The sequence below is a fragment of the Amblyomma americanum genome, chromosome 1, assembly GCF_052857255.1.
Source record: "Amblyomma americanum isolate KBUSLIRL-KWMA chromosome 1, ASM5285725v1, whole genome shotgun sequence".
NCBI classification, from domain to species: Eukaryota; Metazoa; Arthropoda; class Arachnida; order Ixodida; family Ixodidae; genus Amblyomma; species Amblyomma americanum.
This window is the reverse complement of record NC_135497.1, coordinates 230,147,106-230,174,351: the sequence shown is the minus strand read 5'-3', so window position 1 is coordinate 230,174,351 and position 27,246 is coordinate 230,147,106. Positions and strand designations below refer to the sequence as shown.

General features: G+C 47.8%; 1 protein-coding gene and 1 pseudogene across 1 annotated transcript in view; one reads left to right on the top strand and one right to left on the bottom strand.

Annotated features, from left to right (window-relative positions):
- LOC144114759 (medium-chain acyl-CoA ligase ACSF2, mitochondrial-like) overlaps positions 1–9,588 on the bottom strand; it is a 102,137-nt gene extending 92,549 nt beyond the window's left edge. Inside the window, exon 1 of the mRNA XM_077648708.1 lies at positions 9,271–9,588. The gene's annotated coding sequence lies outside the window, so the exon portion shown is untranslated. The remainder of the gene's footprint in view (positions 1–9,270) is intronic.
- A 12,387-nt stretch (positions 9,589–21,975) lies between these two features.
- On the top strand, positions 21,976–24,041 carry LOC144116044 (uncharacterized; annotated as a pseudogene).
- Positions 24,042–27,246: the final 3,205 nt, after the last annotated feature.

The following is a 27,246-nucleotide window of genomic DNA, read 5'->3' as shown; positions in this document are numbered from 1 at the left end:
CGTCTGGGAACGAGACCTTTTGGTTGTAAAACAAGCCTTGGGAGGAGCCGACTCACAGATTTTTGCAACTGGTAGCATAGAGCACTATGGAACTCTGATAGGTATGAGGTGGTTAGAGGTGTATCAATAAAACTTGTTGCTGGGCTAGTTGGTGGCTCATGCTTGAATAAAAAGGTAGCGCAAAAAAGACGACCGCAGTAGAAAGACAGCACAAACACGAACGCTTCGTGTTTGTGGTGTCTTTCTGCTGTGGTCGTCTGTTTTGCGCTACCTTTTTATTCAAGTAGAGGTGTATGGAAGGGAATTATGATACCAGGCCTCACGTTCGGAAATGCAGTCGGAAAATTAGAAGTACAATCAAGTCTAGACATCAGACAAAGAAATGCGGAAAGGCTAGCCTTGGGTGCGCGTGGAAACACTCAGAATGAGGGAGTCCAGGGAGGTACGGGCTGGGCGTATTCGAGGTTCGAGAGGCAGTCAACAAACTGAAATATGATCAGAGACTAAAACAAGGTGGGCAAAAAAGGTGTACAAGTAGCTATACATGAAAAGTATTAACACGAAATGGACGAAGAGAACCCGAAAGCTAAGACCGAAGTACCTAGAGCTGAGTGATGGGGCTCACCAAAATGCTAGTGTGCAAGGGGAGGTAAAGAAGACAGAAAGAAAGATGTGGAAGGAAAGAATGCAGGGAAAATCAGCGCTAGGTATGTATAGGACCCGAAAACAGGACATGAAGAAAGAGCGGTTATTGGATCACTCGCGGGGCAGTTAATTGCTTTCGAAGCTAGGACAGGGGTTTTGAAACCGAAAACGTACAGGTCCAAATTTGAAGTGGATATTTTGTGCGCTATCTGTAGAACGGAAGCGGATACCATAAAGCACTTGGCTTTGAGGTGCACACGACTTTGTCCCGCCCTCTATATTTCCTGGGAGGACAGACGAGTGAATGAGAAAATCGTAACATTGACGAAGGGGAGGTTAGACGATTGGTGGAGGAAGTCGAGGGAGCTGTGAATTTGGAGAGGAACAGATAGTCGAACTAGACATTTTAAAAGCGAAATGGGAAAAATAAAAATAACAAGGGGGAAATTATAGGCTAGAAGCTGCCGCCCGACACAAAGAGTAATGCCATTATCACCCATCCATCCAGCCGGCCTTGCTACCAATATAAAAGGAGGCGCTTACCAATGGCAGAATACATCGGGTAATCCTTACAAAATACGCCCCTGTTTTCCATTGTGTACTTTCGGGACAATATTCCGCAGGATACGCGACTGGCAACCAAGTCAGCCGATGGTTGCCAGCCACAATTGTGGAAGCTGCTCTTGGGCTCCGCAAGCGAAACATTGGCACAATTAGCATCTATGCACCAAGACCTGCGGTTACGTGTCCTGGAGACTTTTGTCCCCAATAGTGCATACATGACTGTGACGCCCTTGGAAGCTTCCTTATACCGCCGCCAGATACAAGAGCTGCCGCCCCCCCCCCCCCCCCCCCCCCCGGAAACCTACGTGCGGGTTCTTTCTCAGAAATGTCCTTGATCGGGCCTCGAGTAGGTGTTCTTTAAACCGTGAATGAGAAGGGCACCTTTCGGTGCCCGAATGTTTGTTCACTGTCTGACATTGAAAACTAAATGCGAATTCCGACCCCGTTTTGTTTCGCCCCTGTCACAGATGGAGTAGGTGAACCATGCGTGACTCACGCGACTGCGACTACAGCACAGCAGCACGCGCATTGCAAAAGCTGCGCCCAGACTGCTGGGCTGCGACGCCATGTGGTCCGATTATATGTATCGTGCATGCAGTCGTGCCTGGTTAATACGACCATCGTTAGTATGGACGACTCGAATTATGGGCAGTTTTTATTGGGACTAAGCGTTTACAATGTACTGACGCTACGGTCATATGCAAACTCGCAGTACGGATAATGGACCGGGCGAAAATGCACCGACCGTACTTACTGGGAACAGTTTATTTTTGAAGCGCTACTGTGGACTGCAATGAGCACAACCATACGGTTCTTTTCTTGTATTCTGACTGCAGGACACCAGCCAGACAGATGGTAAGGTGAAGCCGAAAGATCGGGCCTCTTTTTTTTCTTTACTGCGATACCGTTAAAGGCCCCCGTTCTCCAGAAAGGTGTCGTCGTTGTGAGCGAAAAACCACGGGCATGGCTCTGGAACCTATAGGAGGCAGGTGGGCCTCACCTATTTCACCTGACCTTGCGGCGTCGTCACAACCTGCCCACCAGGTAGCGAGCAAACTGCCCACCGTGGCGGGCGGCAGTTAAATTAATGAATGGTCGCTCAGGATGGACAACCTGGGCCGCACATGGCCCGCCGCTGGGAGTACCCTGCCATCGCGGAGCAGTGGCGCATCGCTTATCCGCTGCACCAGTGCGCCAGGAGGAGTATTGAGGGACTCACAGAGATCTATGATTTTATAGGAGAGAACGACCTTCCGCATACATGGGAATTAACCAATTACGCTACCGCGTCATGCCCTTAACGACGAAGCCTAAGTGTCGTCTACAATTTTTCTTGTCTTCCAGTTCCTTTATAGTTGCAAACATGCCTGGTCGACGAGCCTTTTATACGTCGCGCTGCACGAATGGCCCTGAAGGAAGAAGCTCTCTTTGGTGCTTATTTTACGCTGAAATAGACGGCCAGCCGCCGTCAGCCGGCTGGGTACGGGAACGTACTGACAGTAGACGTTTTTAGCATACCGGAGACATATACCGGTTTACCGGACCCCTCTTGGGCATGCGCAAGTGGCAATTGTTGGGGTCAGGGGAAGCCATTGCGCGTGCGCAGGAGGGGTCCAGTAATCCGTATGCTAAACACGTCTAGTAAGTGCCCCGCACCTGTTCCCGGGAACGGTCATCCCCGTGGGAAATAGAGGAATTCACTGAGAGGCGCGACGCCCGCGCGTAGGGTGCCTCGATGCCGGCTACCGGCACTAATCCTTTCGGCTCTGCGCCGACTCATCCCCTGCTGACCGACAGAGCACGAGGAGTAGAAGGGACAGTGCATAGCGCGAGTTGTGATTCTTGTTGGGAGTGGAAAGGGGGGCACAGCGCGAAAAATTCTCTCTCTCTTTGAGGGGGATCGTCCCTGCGCTGTGTGTGTGCGTGTGGGGGGGGGGGGGGGGTTGCGAGAGAGAGAGGAAGGGAAGTGACAGTGAGTGAAGGGCCAGGCCTGAGGAGAGAGAAGCCAGGGAGAGAAAGAAAAAAAAGAACAGCTAGAAGCGCGCTCGAAGGAGCCCGGCCAAGGGATGGGTCAGGGTGGGGGCAAAAAAAAACGAAAAAAAAAACGAGCTAGAGACGCGCTCGAAGGTGGGTCTTCTCAATGAATGCAAGAAGCAGCCGCAGGGTTTTTCGTCTGCTCCTTGATTCCGGACGCTGCCCAAAGCCGTGGGAAAATTGGGAGAAGGACTCCGAACTATCTTGTCAGAGTCGCAGGAAGTGGACGACCCTTGTCCCGCTGAAGAAATTCCTTTGCTGTCAGCGGATACGGCAAATCCGATGCGTGGCACTCGATGGAATGCGCATGCAGCGAGATGCGTACGCGGAACCACGCGCCCTGCACGTTCCAGGAGGTGCGGGGTCGACTGGGCTTGGACCAGGGAGCCCTGGGCTCCGCCCACTAGCACATACGGTTCCATTGCACTGCTATTAGTTAAAATTGGGCGAAAGCTGGTTACTAAAGCTCCGCCGAAGTATCGAAGAGATTAAAACCCGCTGAAACAAAGACCTTGCAGGAGTGCGCAGAGTCTCAGTCTCGGTCGCTTTTAAACAGCCCCCCTTTTTAACTGCCTTATCCTCACTGTCTTGTATGTCAATTCTGTCTTTAATAAATCAGTTTGGTTTGCTAAAAAGCTGCATCTGCTGCCCCAAACCGGCAACGTGTCGCCAGACGAGCGGACGAAGACCTGAAGGCTCTTCGTACTGCTAACCGCCGCGTATATTCGATCACCGGCCATCCGACGAGCATCCGACAAGCCCAATCCGCCATCCCATCAGAGAAGGGCAGGAAAGTTAACTAGGAGAGATGTAATGACGCCGTGTCTCCTGCACCGATAAGGGCTTCAAAATGCCCCGCATGTTTTGAGGTAATGGCGGCCAGGATAACGCACTTGTAGCTCTCACGATACTGTCAAATGGACAGCTGTGCTCGGGAACTACGTCAGCAAGGCACGACTAGAGATGTGGAGGAGGTCGAAAAAAACACTGAAAGTTTGGGGGAAACAAACAAGTTTCTCAAAAACAAGTTCTTTTTCGTTTTTTTTTGTTTTCAATCGGAGTCAACATGAAAAAAAAATATCCTGACGTTTATTTTTTTTTCCCGCAACGCGACATCGGAGCCTTTACGAAAAAGTAGTCGCTCGACTTCTGGTTTCGCTGGAGGGCCGCGACCGAGTCGGTGGAGGATCGCCAGCGTCGTTTTCAATGGCGTGTCGTGTTTCTTCACGCTTCGACGCACCCGGAACGTTAGAGCTTCCACTACTGGTATCTACCGGCTGTACTTCGCCGTAGCGTGGCTGCGGCGACAAAGACCATTGCTTTGCCAACGCCGCTGCTTACGCTGCGTAGCCTCATGGGGTAGGAAACTACAGGCGCGTTGTTGAAAGACAACACACAAGCGAGCGCCTAAGCCTCGCCATGACCTGTATGCTGTAGAGCGATAGAGAGGCGGTGGCTACACGAATGACATTCATTTAATCAGTCATTTAATCAAATCTGGAGGCATTGGTGGTGTATTTCTCTTCTTTTATTTCTCAGTTGCTACACGAAAGCGCCTACCACGTCCGTGTACCGAGTCTACGACCACGTGCTCGGTAAAAAAAGAGCATAGAAAAGATACTGCCGAATCGGGCACAATCGCTGAATTTCAACAGAGAAGAAATGGCACAGCAAGTTGCGTCCGCAACCTGCTTCCAACTCTTGCGGGAGCAAGAGGAGCAACCCTTTCGACTCAGGGCGGAGGGAAAGGGGGCAGGACTCGAGCAGCTTGCGCGCGGTCTCGCACCAACCGCACGCAATTAGCCGCGAAGCGCCACATTCGCAGCTTGCTCGCCGTCTCGGCTTGCAACGGCCCCCCGATGTTTGCCAAGCTATTTAGCTGACCGTATCTGGAGGGGCTGCTCGAGTAGTGGACGCGTGCAAAATAACGGCCGCTGTTGCGCGATAGCGCACACGCGTGCACCCGTTTACACCGACTAGTGCAATGCACACGACAGAAAGAGCGCATGTAAGAGCACCAATTGCAGCTGACATGTTTGCCGAGTGGAGCCCACCGCTGCCAGTGCTTGAGAGGAGGATGGACAGCACGGTAGATATAAACAAATCCCTGGAACCGGTTTGCGCGCTGCGATAAGTGCACGACAAAATAAAAAAGAGAACAGCAGACTGAGTCACTAATTGCAAAGAAAAACGAACGACACGACAAAATTTGAATTCCGCCCTTCCCCACTGGCTGCAGTGACGCCACGCCCACGTGCGCTGCAGCCTAAGGTGCGGCGTCGCTTGAGCCAATGGCGAATGGTGGAAAGTAAAAAAAAAATGGAATCGAATCGGAAGGAATGATTATAATATACCGACCCTGCTTTCACTTCATACAGTGATATCAAAAGAGAGAGCGAGGGGGGGGGGGGGGATACATGCACTGAACGCAGAGAACTGAAGCAACGGTGAATATGCACAGCCCAGGCTCACAACGACGACCTCCATCGGAGCTTCAGGCGAATGTGGCTAGGTCAAGCCAATCAGACTGAAGGCTCTGGGAGACCGACTACGATTGCAGTAGCTGTTTATTCCGGTTATTACGGCGGTTAGCGAAACTCTTTATTTATACTGCCTTTCAAATCAATTCGAGCTCATCACTGCACTGCCAAGCTCGGCTACAACTGGTGAGAATGAACCAAAAAGGCAAAGGCAAAAAAAGAAAAAGCAGTTTCGAACTTTTCTAAACGAACGAAAAACAGCCAAAAACATCGGTCTTCAAATACCACTACAACAAGAGAGGAAACCAAGTTCGTTTGTATGCGCATTCTACATCAGAAAAAAAAAAAGGGGGTGAGGTGAAAAGGTAGAAAGCCGACAAGTGCGCGTAAACACGATCTGGGTGCTGACAGAAGTTTGAAAGAGCATAGCGCAATCGGAAGCCTCAACCTCGGAACAATGTGGCCCCTCTACCTCGCACGACACCGCCGCAAAATGCGAAGCAAAACGAATGATTGCTCGGCAATCAGTGCGCCTGAGGTGACAAACTGCCGCGGTAACGACTCCCGTAAGACGTGAGACGGTGTTCACGCAGCCGCCAGTTCGAAGGAAAACGCAAAGAAAATGAAGCGAACAAAGGTCATGCAAGGCGGTAGTATTTCTCTCGCAGAGCAATAAGTCGATGAAATGCAACAATTGGGACCATCCCCCCCCCCCCTCCCCACCTCTGAACCGCCCCCCTTCAAGAGCGACCCACAAATCCGCATTGTCTTAACACAACCTCCAATCCTCGCGTCATCAAATCACCAACAACGGCGATTCCTTCTTCCCGTCAACGAGTCTGGAAGGTTAAAACCCCTCGCAATGGAAATCCCAGATATGAAGCACTCACTTCATGCCTCTAGAGAAAGCTCTCTTTCTCCAAATGTTTGGCAATGTCAAACATCGCTGTTGCCTTTCTTCTCTCTCGAGTTCCCTCCGGTTAGACGAAGAATCCAACGGCGTTGACAGCAGGCCGCCGACGTAGCTCGTGCTCATTAAGGCCGCGTCTAGTTTTCGTGACAGCATGAACCTCTGTGAACGGATTGGCGTAGTTTCTCAGGCGCGCGCGCGCCCTGATTTATGCTTGCAAAACAAGCGTTAAATTCGATGGAGAAGGACATTATGGGTCAGACATGCGCAATATTGTCTGCTGGAATTTTACGCGGAATAATAAAGGGTCCCTGATATATAACTCAAATATAGGCGTCGAATGCGTTATACATTTACTAAACCAAGTCCGAAATGATGCAGTGTATTTAAAGCGGAGGATTAAAGGTTTCTCGGAAGTCTGTGCGTCACCTGGAGGTCAGCAGTGTGAGAGCCGACTGCGCGAGAGGTGACATTAAGAGCAGGGGCCGGTCAGACTGGAGACAACAATAAAGTCCGCCTCTCATAACACATATAGTGACAGCACCACAGTGGCTCGCTAGGAAACACCTGCGAAAAATAAAGGTGAACAGAGACATGGTCACCATCCCTGCCAACTTCTTGGCTTACGCCAGAGCACCAAACCAGGTGCACCAACTGCTCTCTCTTTTGGCCACTGTTAAGTCAAAAAATGTTTTCACCTTTCGTATTTTCCGGAAATGAAACGACTACGGTGGCCGACACAGCCTGCTACCCGAAATAATAGAGTTTAAGCATAGCCGATTAGCCGTACGGCAAGTACTATAACGCGTTGCCGTTGCTACCGTTGCCAGACTTGACAAGCACATTTGCCGTACGTAGCACTTGCCGCGGTTTACCGTACGGTAGAGCTAAAGCTCTCTAATAATAACTGCCGAATATCTCCACATTCCTACTTAGGAAGCCTTAGCATCGCAGAGGAGTGGCCTTCGTACGTAGCAGCTTGGAGGGTGGTTAGTTTTTTTTTCTGATTAGTGGTTCAACGCCACAGATCTACAAAACTACGCTCGTGTATTTCACGGTGACAGTCGCCCACAGTGTGAAGGAAGGGTTCTCACGCGGCCGGCCAGATGAAGCCAACGTGACGGTGTTTCAGTTACATACCGTTAAAGCTGGTTGCAGCTCCCCTGCGGAGCTGTAACAAGAACACTGTCACCCAGCTGACAGTGCCTGTCCGAGTTTGCGAGAGGAAAGATTGCTCGGAGCCTCAGACAAACAGGTCGCAGTTTTTGACCCCCTTCCCTGCCTTTCCTTTCGCGCTTGTTTGACTCAGCCGACTTGCTATGCATCCGCTGTTACGGGCGTTCACCTGCCGCTCCTCCCGTTTGTCCCTGTTGCTGTGAGTTTTACCACGCCGATGGAAAATTATTACAACTAAGTAACGTTACGCGCTTCAACCCTTGCACGTTTTCTTCAGAGCACAGTAGTAGGCAAGTGGGACAGAACTGAATTAGATGTTTCGCTAAAATGAAAATAAACGGCTTGAAAACGGCAGTACAAACGCATCTGGTTGCATGTGTGGCAGTTGCATGTGCTCAGACAGCGCGAGAAACAAGTGAACATATATTATCATCAACGAAATAACAAGAAAAATTCCGCTTAGAGGAATGATCGCACTGTGGCCAACACATGCGCCCTTCCGAATGGGCAACCAGTTAAGTGACCTTCGATGTGTTTACGTCAATTTTTGGAAGTAAACGAATTTATCTGGTAGGGTAACCTTCCAGACCTGTGTTTTCACTCGCACAAAATGGACACATAAAATGACACTGGCCATAATCAGTAAGGGACGAGCTCCTGCAGCTATTGTTTGTGCACTGTAAAATGACAGTTGCATATAAATTCACCTCTGCCCTTAAAGGCGAAAATTATCCGTTACATCGCAGCTGTAGCGTCTGGGCTCGTGTTGAATTTACAGCTGTAAATGAGCCGTAAACAAGGCTTAACATTGCGTCCGAAGCTATAACAGAAAAAAAAATTGCATCTTGTTAAGGTCAACAAGATGAGGAGTTCACAAGGAACAAGGAAAGGGAGAAGTAAACTTGCTGTGTCTATGGGCACTTCCCGTACGTAGGACACTACAAAAAGTGCAAACACAATGTGACATGCACATTGTATTAGCACCTGATGAGGTGTATATGACAAATGATAAAAATTAGTTTTAACAGGACAGGTGATCTGGCTGCAAACATACAAAACACGAGTAAATGAGCAAGTACAGACGACACGTTATACAAGACAACGAAAATAATGTTCAACTTAAATCACACGGCAGTGCTTAACTTGAAAAGTGTGTACATACAAGTCACTGCGGGCGCAATGCCGCGTTGTCTGTACGAGGTTCCTCGTTTTGGTGTGCTTTTACATTTAAAACAGTATGTTCTAAACGCACGGTAGGTGATCTTAGCTCATGCGCATGCGTTAATCTCGTCAACACCAACCATCACACAGTGGGAACAAGGTAGACACGTTTCACACCGGCATGTAAACAATACAAAACGTAGTCACGTGCACATCTCGCCGGTGATGTTTTTATCCGGACATCGTCGTATTGACAGGACCGCTTGAACGCTGAAGAGTAAAACACTGAAGAACTCTCACCTTGCAGCTGTATGGCACTGAGCTCGAATCAGCGTACGGACCAGTGGGCTTGGTGCGACGAAGCAATGTCATGGCTGTGCTCCCACGCGAGGAAAGCATGATTTACGTAAATGCAAGCGTCCGCAAAACACGCGGCGTGTCCACAGCGTCTTGAGGCGTCACGCGACTGTCAGCGCACAGACACTTTTCAGAATGGAACCGCTTCAATACCTACATTCCCTCCACTTCCTTATGAAACGACGAAAGCGCGCAAATGCATGCGCCAGCAACAGGAGCGGCACTCTACAACTCCGGAGCCAAAGCGGCGATGGTCAGAATGAATTCGAGTTTGAGGTTAGCCGCCTCGCGGAAGCACAGCCTTGCTCCGTGTCGCCATCTGTCGACGACGTTGAGCGTCCCGCCGGGCATTCGTGAGCAAGCCCGAGATGTGGTTCACACATTTTATTGTTCTATGCCGGCACATCCGTCAAAGCTTTGACAGCTACTTCAGCCGCATGGCACTACATTGCGCCATAAAATTGGCGATGGTATTTTTTGCTGGAAAACAGCCAGCAGTCTGCCAGCTGGTAACTGCGAAGTAACTAGGATTTTTGTTGTTGTTGGATAAAAAAGAAAATGAATGTAGTCAATTCAGCTGCCTACGCGTTCTGGGCTCGTTCGCGCGGCTGCAGTTTTAAAGGGCGCTGCTTTCTAAAGTTTACAAATTTACTGATTACCAAACAAGAACCGAGAATGGCTTAAAGGAAGCCTGTCGCATTGTGCATTCAGCAGAAGCATATTGTTTTCAAGCACTATAAGCTGGCATGACGCTTGCAACAGGCAAGAACCACGCTTTATTGTCCTTTCCATTCCAAAGAGCACTGTTAGGAAAAATTGCTGGAACTGATGTTAGAGCTTAAAAGGGGACGATGTACTCGTTCTTGTGATACACATTCACCCCCCCCCCCCCCCCTCCCCAATTATCAAAACTTAAACCGTGCGGCAGATCTTTACAGGGACCAAAAGATGCTGAGTGCACGAGAGAAGTTGGAAAGTGCGCAGCATGGAGGAAAAAAAAGTGTTTTTTTTTTTTTGCCCATAGTGCACGGGCCACTTGACAGCTTAGCCGTCACTACCGCTGCCAGCGTGCTGGTAGAAAGGGTGAAAGAGGTGAGAGGGAGAGTTTAGATGGGAAACCGCAATCCAAAATAAAGAATCGATTTCACTTCCCGGTTAGGAGGAAATTTGTGCGGGTTTAAAATGCGAAGCCGAAAGCAAGATTGCAATGACTGCCTGCGATTTCTTCGACAATGACGCAGTCGTTGCGAATAAATTTATTCTTGTGACTGGCGCAGCTCCTCGTGTTTGATCTGCAGGCTGGAGATGTGCAGATGCCATTATAGGCGTGCACAAGCCTCTTCAAAAAAAGTGTGTGTTTGGGGGGGCAATACTGTCGGTAGCGTCTTCCGGTTCATGCCTATCGGGCAGCAGAGGAGAATTTGAGATGACAATTGTGCCTCACCTCCACCTGGGGACCTTTTTTTTTTCAAGCTTTCTGCGCCGCATGGACATACGGTAGTGCCTGGCAGTACTCTTGACTGCGATCCGGGTCAAAGTGCAGAACACGTGAAAGCCTGCTGCCGTCAAGTGCGGCACTTGACCGTTCCAGGGACTGGAGTGGGGACCTTTGAAGTGCGCTCGCTTGATGCGAGATAGGGAGGTGCTTGGTGAGCGCAGCAAGGCGAACAAACAGTTAATCATGTATCCGGTTTCGGTGCATCTTGCCCTCTCTCCCTTTAGAACGTGAAAAAGACGCTAACAAATGGCCCTGCCTTGCTTTCATCTGTCTAGATATGCCATTCACACAAGAATATTTCTCGCGCAAGCCTTCACGGAAGTGGAAAATTACATCAGTGGCCTAGTGAAAATTTTGCGTCGGGATCAGGAGGAAAGTTGGTAAGGGAAGGTGCAAAAATGTGTCCGACGACCGAGAGAAAACTGGAGTTCGATGTGGCTACACTGGCTGTACTACTTCCGTAAAGTGAATTTGCAGGCGGTTCTGGCAGTTCAAGTGCAGCTGGGCACAATCGCTCTGCGTCAGAGGTGCAGCGAGGGGGGGGGGGGGGTTGATGGGGCTTGGGAGTAAATTCGTCATTGTACTTGTTACTATAGGTTTTTCAGTACGTTCCCTGGTGATGAACATAAATGGCGAAATTACTTTAGAAAATGAACTAAGCCACATTATTAATTAATTTCCTAATAACCCGCGTAAGTGATTACTTTACATTACCAATCACCACTCGCAAAAAAGTAATGACATTAAATTATAATTGCGAAAAGTATAATGCAGTTACTTTTAAATAACTTTTTAGTAAACAGAGTCAAGGAAACACCAACCTTCCAAACACACATTCCTTCGTCTTTCCGCCAAATTCCGTCCCAGGCGACAATTGCTCCATCCCTCTTTCTTCCTTGAGCGCGGGTCAGTATAAAATAAGGCAACGCCAAAAAAAAAAATAAACCAAAAGCGCATGGCCGAACAGTCGTGATCTTCAATGCGCTTAAGACACGAGCGGCGAATTCAACACTTTGCTGCCTGGAGCTGTATCTACCATTTGAAGTGCCTGGTGCAGGTTATTTATTGTCTCGATGGTCCCAAGTATTGACCTCGGCAGCTTGCGCTCGCTAATGTTCGCGCCTTGCGCATTTCTGCCGGCTGCCCCTCGCGCCTCGTGGTGATAAGTGCAATCAGGCACCACTGCAGTGCCCTTAGCAAGCCTAACCTTGGGAGTGCCTCGGCAACGATGGATGGATGGATGGATGGATGGATACGGCTGAACTCTTTAAATCGGGCGGTGGCTCAAGCCACCTAGCCATATCTTGTGAAATTTTACTCCTGTCTTGCTTTTAGCCACCAATCAGATAACCTTCGCTTGGTTACTTCTAACCTCTTAAAATCCACTTTCCCTTCACTATCCCTAAACCCCAATGCCCTGGGTAAGTCAGCCCCGCTGCTTTCCACTGTAGGGTGAAGCCCTTTACAGAAAAGTATCAAGTGTTCAGCCGTTTCCTCCTCCTCTCCACACGCAATGCACAACGTGTCTATCTCGTGGTACCTGACTCTATACGTCTTAGTCCGCAAAACTCCAGTCCTGGCCTCAAACAACAAAGAGCTTCCCCCATAATTTTCATAGATATTTTCTTTGACAATTTCTTGTTTAAAGGTCCGGTATGTTCCCAGTGCCGATTTCTTCAGCATCCCTGTTTTCCACAGAGCTCTCTCTGTTTCTTTAACCTTTTTCTTAACCGATAATTGCTGATTTGCCCCCTTACTGCTGTCCAGATATTTGCTTGTCAATTTTCTAGTTCGCTTTCTCCATTTCGTGTCAACATTCTTTATATACAGGTATCTGAGAACTTTCCTAGCCCACCGCTTTTCCTCCATCCTTCTCAATCGTTCCTCAAATGCTATCTTACTGCTAGCCTCTCTGCTCTCGAAAGACGCCCATCCCATATCCCCCTGTACCCCCTGATTTGGTGTATTGCCATGTGCTCCCAAAGCTAACCTCCCTACTCCCCGTTGTCTAATTTCCAGCCTTGCTTGAACATCTGGCCTCATACACAGGACCGCATTCCCGAAGGTCAGGCTAGGGACCATCACCCCTTTCCAGATCCCTCTTACCACCTCATACCTATTGTAATTCCACAGTGCCCTATTTTTCATGACAGCTGCATTCCTACTAGCCTTATTCATTACATATTTTTCATGCTCTGTCAGATACTCAACACTGTTATTTATCCACACCCAAGACACTTGTACTCATTCACTACATTTAGCACGAACTCCTGTATTCTATGCTCGCCGCCCTCTTCATTAAATATCATGACTGCAGATTTTTCCTTACTATACTTGAAGCCTAATCTATCTCCCTCTGTACTGCATATGTCTAACAACTTCTGCAGGTCTTCCTTGTTGTCAGCCATTATCACTATATCGTCCGCGTATATTATTCCCGGTAATGTCTGTTTAATCCATTCCCCTTGCTTGAAAAAAGATAGGTTGAAGCCTAGTCCGCTCCCCTCTAGCTTGGTCTCCAACCCTTGCAGGTACAACATGAACAACAAAGGGGACAGAGGACATCCTTGTCTAAGCCCCCGCTGTATTTCTACAGGCCCTGATACATCTTTTTCCCATTTTATGAGCACTCTGTTACCTCTATATATATCTTTTAAAAGGTTAATTACTCCATTTTCCACATCCAATGTGCCCAGTATGTCCCACAAATGCTCCTGAGTAACGTTGTCATAGGCTCCCCTAATATCCAGAAATGCTAGCCATAAGGGCTTATGTTCCTTTTCCGCAATTTCTATACACTGTGTCAATGAAAATAGATTGTCCTCCAACCTCCTTTGTTTCCGGAACCCAGTCTGTAGTTCCCCTAGCACCCCCTCGTACTCCACCCAAGCCTGCAGTCTATCCTTTATAATCTGCATCACCACCCTCTAAACCACAGATGTCACTGTTATGTGACGATAGTTACTTACGTCTGCTTTGTCTCCCTTTCCCTTATATATCATGTTCATTCTACTTAATCGTCATTCATCGGGGACTTTCTCATCCACTATCATTTTGTTCGCTGCCTGTATTAATGTTTGCTTGGATTTTGGACCTAACTTCTTTATCAACATAATCGGGATACCATCTGGTCCTGTTGATGTGCCACTAGGAACCTTCTTCTCTGCCCTTTCCCACTCTCCTTGCTCAAGTGGAGCTATTGCTGTAACCGGTCTATTCTCCTTCGATAAATTATGTACCACGTGCTTTGCTGTAAATTTTTCCGTCGTCCTTGTTCCTATGTGTTTTATTGCTTCATCCCCTTCTAGTCAAATACCCTCATCTGTAACAATAAACCTTTGTTCTAGCCTAGTCTTATTACTCATTGCATTTAGATGTTTCCAGAATTTTTGGGCTGCTTTTCTATCCTTTTTATTTACTTTTGACATCCATTGGGCCCCCGTTCTTCTAATTTTCTCATTAATCAAATAGGATGCGTCCCTTCTACACTTTATAAAGGTATCCCATTTTCTGTCTACTTCGGGTTTTGGTTCCCCCCTCTTCTTGGAATATCTGTGTTCCCTGGACGCTTCTGACGCTTCTGTGTTCCTGGCGCTTCTGACGCCTGACTAGACGTGCGCCACCTGCCGCTTCGGCGCTGCCTTGCATCTACCTGCTTGGGGACTCTGTTGGGGAATATGGACTCTGATGTGCTTTTCACCTATAAAGTCTCTTACTAGTACTACTTATGCCGAGCTCTGGCAAAACTGCACGGCATCGCTATTTTGATGGAAAGGTGCCGCTTCCCCCCTCCCACTTTTTCTTTTTTGCGCCCTAGACGACAACGTTGCGATAGTGCCCCTATCCTTCCGAGCGCACCGCACGCCGAACCAGCCGAACCCCCGGGCCTGAGTGTCACTTTAAATTAGAGGCAGCGGCAAGCGTGGCCTCAGCGAAGCCACTGGAGCACCGCCTCCCCCCTTTTTTTTTGGTGACTGCGAGTTCGGGAGAAAAGGTGTGGCGAGCGGGAGAAGGGAAGGCCCAGCGTGCTACTCTAGCTGCCGTCGCTCCTGGTCGAGTGGCGCGGGCGACCTGAGACTCAGCTGGCGGCCGCCTTCAAAGCGGTCGTCTTGAGAACCCGCTGCCCGGTGGATCTGCGCTGCAGCTGGAGTCCTGGCGCCAGCTGCACTGACAGACGGAGAGAGAGCGGGGACGAGGCTTCGAGGCGGCCACCGGACAGCAGCACTGTGTTAACACCGTGTGTGACGACACTCCGCCCGAGAAAGGAGGCGGGCTGTCTTCTCGGTCTCCGACCGCCACGTCTCAACTCTGGTAAGATCGCAATGCCCTGTATGAAGTCCTTGCCTTTTTTTTCCTCTGCGTAACCCCGCCTTCAGCCTCGTCTTTTATGCTCCAACCCCGACCACGTACGTGACCTGTGTGAATCCAACACCTCCCAACAACTGCTGCCTACCGATCCAATACCCGCGGGCAGCGACCCAAAAGACCACACCGGTGGTCTCGGAGGCACAGTCCTACGCTCTTGCCGTGCTTCATTCCTGCTTTCGAGGAGCCCAGCATAATGCACGAGAGATCAAAGCTCGGCCGACACAAAGAGTAGCAGTGCATTTGAATGAAAGTAATTTCGCTATAAATTAATTACTTTTGCTGCAAAATTACTGCCGCCGGCAGCTCATTACATTACAAAATTAATACACCAGAAATAATTCATTGCATGAAAAATTACCAGGAAAAATAATTTAATTAAATTGCAGTAATTTTTAGAGTAATTTAGTTACTCCCAAGTGTGGTCATAAATGGGGCATCGGCCTTTCGTTTTGTCTCATATCACCTGGAGCAGTATCTATGAGTGATAAATTTGGTTTATTTTTATTTCGAGTGACGATTCTGCCTCTCCTAAACCTTATAAAGAATGTCGGTTTGCTGACAAAAATGGTTTTTGTTTTTAAAACCAGGTGGTGCCACTAGGCTCAAGGCTAGGCTGAACGACTGGGACAAAAAACGGTCACCCATTCGATGCAAAGGGAATAGCCATATAATCATCATAATCTTATCTGCGCCTCCGGTCGCCTTTGTGACAAACAGCGCAACGTCCCGCACGTAAGCCTGTACACGCTTACCTACGTAGTGTTTGGTATAAGTGTCATATCCTCCACGCCGCGACGTCACGAAGATGCCTTGGCGCTGTCAGTAGCGACTTTCGTACTTTAGGCAAAACAGGTTCCGCCTGCCCGTGCTCACCACAGCTACCGCAACGGTCGCAATGGTACAATAGGGACGGGGCTGCGCGGCTGCATTGTGCCCAGGGTGCCAGGGGTGGGCATTTGAACTCAAAAATCGTGACCTCAACTAAACCTCAAAAAAAATTTTCCGACCTCAGTCAACCTCAACCTCATTTGAGGTTGAGGTCTCCCGAGACGCCCTCACCTCACTTTTCCTGAGGCCACTGGCGACCTCACTCAACCTCACCTCAACCGCACGTTTTGAGGTTGAGGTCGGCTGCTAGACCTCAGAAAACTAAAAAAAAAGCGCTAAAGAATTTTTTTTCAGTTAAAAACAATTCTGAGATTCTTGTGAGACAGGAGAGCCAGAATGATGATGGTGCCATTCTGATGACTACTTATTACAGTAGCGGCACTAAGCGGTATGTAATTATATAAAAGGTTTGTACAGACACTGTTGATGTGCACGCAATAGGAGAAGCTTATAATCTGGGAAGAACCCTCGGAGAGTTTATGGCCTGCGGACAGGGGTGTCCCTTACGCGGTTGGTAACCTCGTAACCATGGTAGCCGCACCAGTTACCATGGTAACCGCACCATTACGTCGAGGGGTAATTTTTTCACTAAGTTTACTTCGCTAATTGTAAGCTTATCAGTGTCAATATTCGGCAACTGCTTCGCGTACACTTGTTAGTATTGAAAGCCTCTCGCTCATTCACGCACAAACCGGCAATTGACAAACACAGACCCTCCGCATTATCTACCAGAAATTGGGAGGGAGGGTGGAGGGGAACGTATTCACGATACTCTTCTGAGACTTGAGAATAGCGAATGTAAAGAAACTGGTCGCCAATGTGCTTTCGAATGTGACGGCTACGCAGGCGCATTATATTTCCATTTTTTAGCCCTATCTGCCATAGCGAGAGCACTCAGCGTAGATGAAACTTTTGCCGCCTAGCAAACGCTCTTTTCAGTCCTCTTTATGCAGCCTTCAAATACAAGCTGCGACTGTAGTACACCAACAGAGGCGCGTTGTATTTATGTCTGTGTAGATTGGTTTGGTTTGGTTTAGGGGGGTTTAACGTCCCAAAGCGACTATGGCTATGAGAAACGCCATAGTGAAGGGCTCCAGAAATTTTGACCACCTGGGGTTCTTTAACGTGCACTGATATCGCACAAAAAACAGACAGGATAAATACCGCAGTAGGCAATGGACTGCGGTAGAAAAGCGTGAAGTTTGGGCCTGGACCCTGTCACTGGCTGTAAGCGCCAAAGATTTCGTAGCGGGGAAGCTGTTACGCTCATTCGCCAATACATTAGCATAGTGCGCTTAAAATTGCCCAAGGAACCAAGAACACAGATTGAGTGAGGCTCGCGATTATCGCCCGGAGCCGTTTTAGTGTGCGCGAGGTGCCGGCCTTCTCAGTCGTGACCAAGGAATGCTTAATTTTGTTGATAGCAGAGCCTAATTTAACGTGTATGGAAGTTATACGGGTATATATACACGGAAGTTATATATAATCCAGCATTGTTTGTTGGTATGGTGCAACACGACAAAGCAGAATATCACCTCCTCATCAATTGTACAAAAAAGAAGTTCGCGCCATTTATTGTTTACGCACTCATGATCATACACTGCTTTAAGTCAAAAATACTTCGTTTAGACATTATTTCACTTCGTACTGCTCTGTTTGTTTACAAGGAAATAAAAACAAATCTGAATTCTTTCATTGCAACGCACCAAAAACTTGCACACTACCTCAGACACACACGTTATGTAAACCCTCGCATTAGAACTATGATATGCAGAAGACCTCTTATGTTGTTTCGGTTTTTGTCAATAAACTGACTTTAATTTAAACCTTATCTCAGGATTTTAAAACTGTTCATTCATTTCAACGTGTTGTAATATATGCTTTATCTTGTTTCAATTAACTGTTGGTACTTAACATTTGTTTCAATTACCTCATTGGCTAGAGGTGTTATGTTTCATGCCCTTGGTGCTTCGTTGTTTAATTCGTTATTCAAGAGTTATTTTTCATTCCATCAAATTCATTGATTCCTGTTTTGTATTGATACATTTATCCTTTTGTAAACATTGCTCCACAGTGCTGCTGTAAACGTTGTGAGGTTTGTAATACGTTCTTCCCGCTTTCATAATGATACACTAAAACAGGTTTTTTTTTTCTTCTATACAATCATACGTAACATCACGTGTTTATCATCTGCATAAAGTTGCCATCCCAACTTGTAAAACGAATGTGCTTTTTAATTATTTCTTACCGAGGACTAGCACTGAATGGAACCACCATCCACCCCATATCGCCTGCATTGAAGACGCGTCTTCCTTCAAGCCACTTATCACCAGTTATGTCATCGAACAAGCGTCGGCGTCATGATTTTTTGCCTTTTGCCTGTACTTTTTACTCTGTATGTTTCTCACCCACCTCCGCTATGACGCCCTGCGGGCCCTGAGAGTATCGTAATAAATAAATAAATAAATAAATAAATAAATAAATAAATAAATAAATAAATAAATAAATAAATAAATAAATAAATAAGCAAATAAATAAATAAATAAATAAATAAATAAATAAATAAATAAATAAATAAATAAACCGCGGCTGACACTGTTCAACACCGCCGACCCCACCCCGTGATCGTGAGCAGTTTAGTGGCGTAAGGTGGCAGTTTGGGCTTTTTGGTAGCACATGACATACAAAATAGTGTCCTGCACCTGAGCAATGTATCGCCACTTCGCGTACGTTTACCGTCTCGCGTTTCACAATAAGCTGTTCGAAGTTAGCGCCCGTGTGCGTTCTTGCTCAGTGTCCCTGTGTGCTGTTGCGCTGTTTTGTATGTCAGAAGACAAGAGCGCATCTCGGCCAAGACGATGCCAGAGCTTCTCCTAGTACAGATTAGTATACAGACTATATGCACAGTTTACAAGTGCCGGCTAGTGCAGACTGCCACAGACTTGTGAGTTTATTCAATGTATCACGTAGGAATCCACGACGGCAACGATTTCTGCTTACCAGTAACCACATACACAATACACAGTGTCAAAGTATTTTCCCGTAATACGCCATACGTCGTTAACGCGAGCCCGTTTATTCGAGCGGAATTACGAAGTTCAAAGCACCAACCACTCTTGTGATTCGAAGGAGCTAAAAACGCGCCTACAAGCCTCCAAAATCCGTTCTGTAGACTTCTACGCCACTCCGCGCTCCCTGGTTTTTTGCCTACCGCGAGCCCGCTAATGACTGCAGCGCCACTTCGTTCGTTTGCAGACATGCAGGAGGTTTTCCAACCATGCAGTCAAGGCTAGGCGGTAAAGGGAAGGAGATGGACCTTTGTCCACGTGCCGTGGGGAGTGGGCTATATACCTCAGCCCGGCGACCCCGCACCGTCTCGTATAGCCGATGGAAGAAACGTCGACCTCCTTCCCCATATTCGCCAGGTATGGTAGACGAAAATGGCGGACCAAGAGGAAGACCTGGCAACTTAGGACATAATGGGCGGAAGGAGAGGGGCTGCGAGAAACGGTGCCACCAATAACTACCTGGCACCACGGCACAACCAAGAGCCCAGGCACCCAGGGGCCTGGGCGCGTGCAGCGAGCAGGGCGCATTATTTTACCTTTTTGATTTCACATTCTTGGCACTAAATGTGGAAAGCTTTTATGAGCAGTGGCGCACGACAGCCAGCCGAGGAGCGTCTGACTACAGAAACTCTTAAGGAATGCCCTCTCCCCAGGCCTTTTTCCTTTCACAAAAACAGAGGACGGCTTCCGAACTATGGGTGCATATAGAGCGATTACATGGTCCCTGAAACATCATCTGAGGAGACTACATAATGTCGGTCACTCAGTATGCATTCGGTTGTCATGAACACCTGAGCCAAATAATACACTTCTATACGCAGCAAAAGAACCCACAATCACGCGCGAAAGTTGACAAGCCGGCCCTTTCAGGCGACTTTTTCATGCTCGCACCCTCCTCCGTCGCACGCTCCTGCATAGCACGGTTGGCTATTGGTTAGCTTCTTTCAGACGTCACGCAGCTACCATGACTGCAACCACTCAGCGGCGTCGCTCCGTCACCGTCAAGACGTTAACGGTGACGGGAATTGGCTGTTTGCCACTCACTGTTTCGCTAAATGTCGCCGATGCTTACACAGCAGCTCGTAAACAAACTGGAAAGAAATGAATTTTGGTTAGGTTTAATGGGGGTTTAACGTCCCAAAGCGACTAAGGCTATGAGGGACGCCGTAGTGAAGGGCTCAGGAAATTTAGACCCCCTGGGGTTCTTTAACGTGCACTGACATCGCACAGTACACGGGCCTCTAGAATTTCGCCTCCATCGAAATTGGACCGCCGCGGCCGGGATCGAACCCGCGTCTTTCGGGCCAGCAGCCGAACGCCGTAACCACTCAGCCACCGCGGCGCCACCACACATTAATCATCCTGTATATTGTGGCTGGAGCAAGACAGTTGTCACTATTATACAGTTATATAGTCCGACTACAATGGGTGGCAGTTACCCACCATTTGTAAATAGTGGGCACTACAGGGCGCCCTCTGCAGGAAGTTAGGGGCAAAACTTGGACGAAGTACGCTGAAAATGCGTCACGCAATGAAAATAAAGAGGCAGAAAGTAGCGAAGTGTGCTTTTTTTTTATATGCGCTAGACAAGCTTAATTGGCCGTGTCTTCGTTCACACAGCTCGGAATGTTCACTGAAGAGAATTAAAGTTCACCGCACCGAAATTTGGCTTATTTTGATTAACTGATGTAAATATATCAAACATTCTAACTGTTCCTAAAGGCTTCTGTTTCACCTTACACGCAACTTTCTGCATATATGCGAATCCAGAAAATTTGATCAATTGTAGTAACTTTGGCTGAATTTGGGCATACAACGTTGTCACCATCGTAAACTCTGCGAGTTCTTTTTATGCTTTTGGAACCTTTTCTGCTAAAAATCCCTGCTGAGTGGCAAAGGCTTCGACCTTCGCAAAGTCACATTAATTAGTGCCTTTCTTGCTGAAATTCTCGTGAAGCTATGACTGCGACTAAGGCAAACGCACTAGCTAGCAGGTACGTCAAACCAGGAGCGTAGAAGCAGAGATTTGGCATCGCACAGATTAGCTGCCAGATTTTGCAAGCTGCGCAGCTTCAGAATCGCTAAGCCCGCAGTTTCGCTGACGAAAACTGCTCGAGGTCTGCCGAAATTATGCATTCTGACCAAGAGCAGTATCCTAATGCTTTCCAAAATTTTCGCTGAATTGAAAGTTCCGGTGTGATGAAATTCGTTCAACTAGAATTCATTGGCATCGGTTACGATTGTGTTCCGGCCGGAGATTTCGCACGTTTATTTGAGAAGTTTGTGCAAGCGTTCTTTCAAGCGTTATTTTGCCTCATAAAGACCCGCGGAATACAAATGACGCCCGGAATGCGCGGAGCGTACACACACGGCGGTCCAGCGACCTCGGGCGTGAGAGCAGCGGATTCACCTTGCCCCGCACTTGTAGCGAGCGGCTCGCCTATAATGCGCCGCGTACTTTTTTCTTGCAGCCAAAGGGGAAATCGTGTAGAAGCACGTGACCAGCTGGGGACGGCGCCGCACTTTCGCAATTATTACATTTCCGCGTAGCCGAGCAGTAGGTGTTGCGAACCAGTTCGAGCTGCTTTGCGCCTAAAAATACGCTTCGCTCGGGCATTCAGCGGTGCCACGAGGAAAACCTGCGGTGGTCAGGCGCTTCCTCGAAAGGCGCACAGCCTCTGGCAGCTAGCCGCGTCAGTCAATAAAGTGAGCAGCTTTAGCTGTGCACATAGGAGGCGAGAACAGTAATGACAGCCGTGACAGCAGCCGTGTCGTTAGAGCAAATTCAGATGCTGTGAATGTGCAAAGGCTGTAAATATTAGGGACATGGCGCTCGCTCTTGTAAGCCAGTGGTCACAAGGGCGTGCATTAATGCCGAGCTTTGCTCAGGTACAGGCTAACCTTCGCGCCGCGATTGAGATGCCGGATAGTGCGGATAAAGCAGTCGACGCATATTCTCGCGCCGGTGGCACACGGGGACTTACGATCGTGATCAATTATCGTTCTTACGCGGTCCAACTAACCGAACCGCACTGAGTTTGCCGAGCTCTAGCGCACAACACGATCGCCTACGATTACGGCCGATCGCAATTTGTTTAATAATCCGCATCGCGAAAAATCGCGATCGAAAGTGCCCGCTGGACAAATATGCATATTGACCACAACAGCCTGGTAACAAACACTTGCACTGTTGCTGTTCACAGGCGGAGTATTTTTAAATGTCGCGCGCTCGTCAAAATATTCATGTATAGCAAATATAGGTTACTGATGAATTATTTGTTGATACAGGTTTTAACTACATGTACATCTCTTGAAACTTGCAGGTTTCTTATCATCGCTTCCCAAGAGATGCCACATTATACAAAAAGTGGATCATCGCCATCAAGCGCGACGAAGGGAAATACTTCAAGGTGGCAGAATGCACAAGAGTGTGTTCAAAGCATTTCCTGCCATCAGACTTTATTCCTGGTGTATCATGCGGCAACAACTTACTGCGACAAACAGCCTGCCCCAGCGTGTTCAGCTTTGGCAAAAAGCAACAGCTTCGCAAATCACCCAAGAAGCGAACATTGAGCGCCTGTCCACAAGCACATCAGATTTCAGATCAAGCTGTTGTTCAAGCACTGACTGTAGAAGACAGTGCAGCAGAATTTTTTGGTGACCAGCCTACTGATCGATCATCTGCAGCAGCTCTAGAGTCCGAAGCACCTGAAACAGTGAGAGACACTGCCAGCTGTTCACCTGCTTCTGGTACAACCCCTTTATTAGGTAGTGGCGAGCCTATCTCTGAAGTGGAACGTCTCGAGAGTGTGGTTGCCACACAGGCAAATGAAATAGACAGACATAAATATGAATGTGAAGTCCTTCAGGAGCAGCTGCTCCAGACGAAGAAAGAGTTGCACTTTTCACTCCAAGAAAATCGCCACCTCACTGCACGTCTTGAAGAAAAAGAAATTAAAACAAGCTTTGGCATTGACCGTTTTAAACACTCAAATGACGACTTCCTTGCTTACACAGGAATACCATCATATACCAGCACTTCCTGGCATTGATGACTTACATCAACCCCGGAAAGAATGGGAGTAATATTTTGAGGAATGCTGGCATCAAAGCCAGCGGAGGCCGACGGCGGAAGCTGACGGCAGAAAATGAACTGTTCCTTGTACTTATAAGGCTTCGTCTCGGCCTCTTCGAGCATGACCTGGCACACAGAGTTGGGAACACTTTGTCAACAGTGTCACGTATATGTGTGTCATGGATTAACTTAATATACACAAGACTCTGCAAACTACCTCTGTGTATCAAGAGCTGTAATAGACGCAACAATGCCGGCAGCATTCAGCACGTACTCAACAACAAGGGTTATATTGGATGCAACAGATATAAAGTGTGAGGTGCCCTCCTCGCTGTCTCTCCAGTCGAGCTCCTACTCTACTTACCAGACTTCAAATACCTTTAAAGGCCTTATTTGTGTTTCACCAAACGGGTTAGTGAGCTTTGTGTCCGAGCTGTACACAGGTTCTATCTCAGACAGGGAGGTCGTACTGAAAAGTGGATTTCTGAACCTCAAGTTTGACAAAAATTATTCTGTCATCGCAGACAAGGGGTTCTTGATTGAGGACCTTTTGGCAAGCAAAAATGCTAAGCTGAACATTCCACCATTTCTGCACAGGAATGCCCTTTCTGAACAACAAGTCAGGAAAACTAAGGAGATTGCTTCATTGAGGATCCATGTAGAAAGAAGAATAAGAAGGTTCAAATCATTTCATATATATGATCGGCCAATCCCACTCACACTGGCCCCCATAATCAATCAAATCTGGACTGTGGCTGCCATTTTCACAAACTTTCAAAGCCCTTCGAGCAAACCTTCACAACCAAGCAGGCAATAGCTGGCACCTCCAACAGAGCTAATGAATGAATAACTTAAAGGATGACCTCTATTCACTGCCTCAAACCATGCAGCAAGATAACACAGGAGCAGAAACTTCCCTCACCCGCACAATCAGAGGGCACAAGGACTAGAGTATTACGACTCAGATTCTGTGCAAACCTGTACGAAAAAGTGTAATAAAGGGAAACTAGAGCGATGCACTAAACTGTGCTGTACTGATGGGTCACGCTCATGAAAGCGACCACTTGGCACCCAGATGAAGGACCAAAATTTTGGTCCTTAAAAAGGGCTGGTGCCATCATGGCGGTAGGAATTTCGGTTCATTTTGTTTGGGAAGTGGCCACAAAATGCAGGATTGCAGACTATGCAGGCGTGCCTGTTTTAATACGTTTGCATTGTACCATAAATGTTACTATATATATATATATATATAAATGTTACTGTTGACTCCCTTCATAAGTTTGTCTAACGGGCCCCTCATTTACTTTACCTTGTCTGCTAATAGCTTAACGAGGGTCTCGGTTCTGGCAGTCTTGATGCCACAGGTTGCGCTTAAGAGGGCTCTCGAACAGTTACCGCCCTCGCCGTTAGATGACGTTCCACGTCACACTCGCGGTATAACAGGACGTGCTACGTCCGCCGCTATGGTCGAGGGTGGCGCTGGTGAACACTCTCATGGTTCGCGTACAGCAAATAAACATAAATACCCACGAGAGCAGCAGATTGGACAGCCGTCGCCGTAGCTTAGTTGGTAAGAGCACAGGACGCGATATTCGGAGGTCGTGGGTTCGGATCCCACCGGCGGCATGGTTGTTTTTCTGCTGCTTTATATAAGTAATTTTCTTTAAGCGATTTATTAATATAAGTAATATTATCCCGATGATAAGCATAACAGATTAAAAAAATAACGTTCCCCTATGCACCTTGGTTTCGGTGACTGTTGGCTCCCTTCATCAGTTTGTCTAACGGGACCCTCATTTACTTTACCCTATATATATATATATATTTATATATATATATATATATATATATATATATATATATAAGGTGTCGATAAATCCGGCGAGCTGAAATACCTCGACATTAATCATGTGAAAAGCGGAGATTAAACTGTGCCGGATTTATCGACACCTCATCAGGTGTCGATAAATCAGGTGTCGATATATCAGGTGTCGATATATCAGGTGTCGATATATCAGGTGTCGATAAATCCGGCACAGTTTGATCTCCGCTTTTCACATGATTAATGCTGATATATATATATATATCAGGTGTCGATAAATCCGACACAGTTTGATCTCCGCTTTTCACATGATTAATGTCGAGGTATTTCAGCTCGCTTTAGTCTGCAGGTCCATTCAGTGAAATTAGGCGTGGGGAAGATAACAATGATGGCACTCGCATTTTCTGATAAGGGTCTGCACTGCAGACGCGGGTGCTGAATGAACCTTAAATTAGAAGCTTGCATATGCAGCGTTCAAGCGCTGCGAAGTGTTGTCGTTGTCGAGTAATTGCCTGTTTGCCCTAGTCTCGTCGCCGGGGCAGAATAAATGCATTTTTCATGCTCAGAAATGAGATCAAAGGTGGTGTGGTATGGCTTTGCTGCTGAAGTCAAGATTGTCCTGTATTTACTGCAGATTTCGTTCCAATACAAATAACGTTGGTCAGCTCACCATCTTCACCCTTCCTGTGAACTATGTGGCCAACATGCCACTCTGTCCCACGCACTCTGGCCTTGCCCTCGGGACTCCCCTCCGCGAGGTTTGAAGCTCTCGAATCAAGAACAGTGGGAGGCCGCATTGCTCAGTTAAGACTCGGACACACAGATCCGGGTTGTGACAAGGGCCCTAGAAGTCGCCGGACGCCACGGGCTCATGGCCACTTGATGGGGCTATAACCCCACACCATCTGCTACTTTTGTCGATGGAATAAAAAAAAAAGCTTATCCTCTTCCTACACGCGAGAGCGGGTGCATCATGTGGTCCTTGTTGGCAGGAGAGCTTTCAAGAAGTGGTAAAGTCACTTGCAAGAGATGGAGAAGTTTAAAGCGAAATCACTATTCCAGACGTACCAACCCCGAGCAAGAATCTTGTCCAGTGTTCCGAACTAAGCTCGGAGGAGCGCCGTGTCAGCTGTAGCCGATCGGAGAAGGGCGTCGTGCCACCTAGGTCATGTGACCTTGTGGCGTCGTCACAGCCTGCCCTGGGAGGTGGCATTAATGGCAGGTGGGGCGATTTTGCTCCGTAAGAGCAACCAGGGTCGCACAATGCCTACCGGTGGCCGTGATAGAAACAGCCACCTGCCTGTGCAGTGGCCATCGCCTAACCGCTGCGCTAATGCGCTGGTAGTGGTATGAGGACCTGCCTCGATCTATGAATGTTAATTATAGAGAACGACCACTTCAGCATATATGGGCATTTCCTCACTAAAGCTTTTAAGGCGGAGCTTAAGTGTCCACTGCTTTCGCACATCTACTGTTAAATTGCGTTAAACCCCTAGCACATTTTTCTTTTCTTTATTGACAAAACGCGATAATACATCAAAGAGAACACAGAAAAATTGAGGAAATTAAGTCCACCTCTTGTTGTTGCCCTTGTTGCTACGCCCTGTTGCATGATGAATGATGAAGAGAAAAAAAGGGAAGAACTTGTTGTTACGCCCGCTGTCTCAAGCGTAAGTGCATGTCCATAAGCGCATTATTCTTAATGCGAAGGGAAATTCCTGAAAATCAGGATGAAAAGTGCGACGAAAAGCTCGTGCGATGTAGCCTGGAACTGGTGCAGCTGTCGCCGAATACGCGAACGAAATCAAAAGTAGAAAAAAGCGAACCGATGAAGGGTAAAGGGTGCCTCGCCGCACGTTTCACTTATAGGTTCCGCTTTCACGGCATTGTCTTTGCTGGCACCAACTACCGGCCATCTTGAGCAGGGTCACGCTAATCACAACAGTGCATTTGGTGATGCCTGATCGATGTTCCACATAATCCCACCTCGGCATCCATAGCGGGCAATGTCCGAGGAGAGACAATAAGTTCACACAAAAGGTTTTTGCACTATGCAAAGCACACAAGACGCAGGAAACGCACACGCACTCAGTGTGATTCTACTGGAACAGGGCTCCATAAGCCCTGCCCAGTTCCGTCGGAGATGCGACGTCCTGCCCTCGTCCTGGCACCCTCGCCGGAGACCTCCTCTGCGACGTTT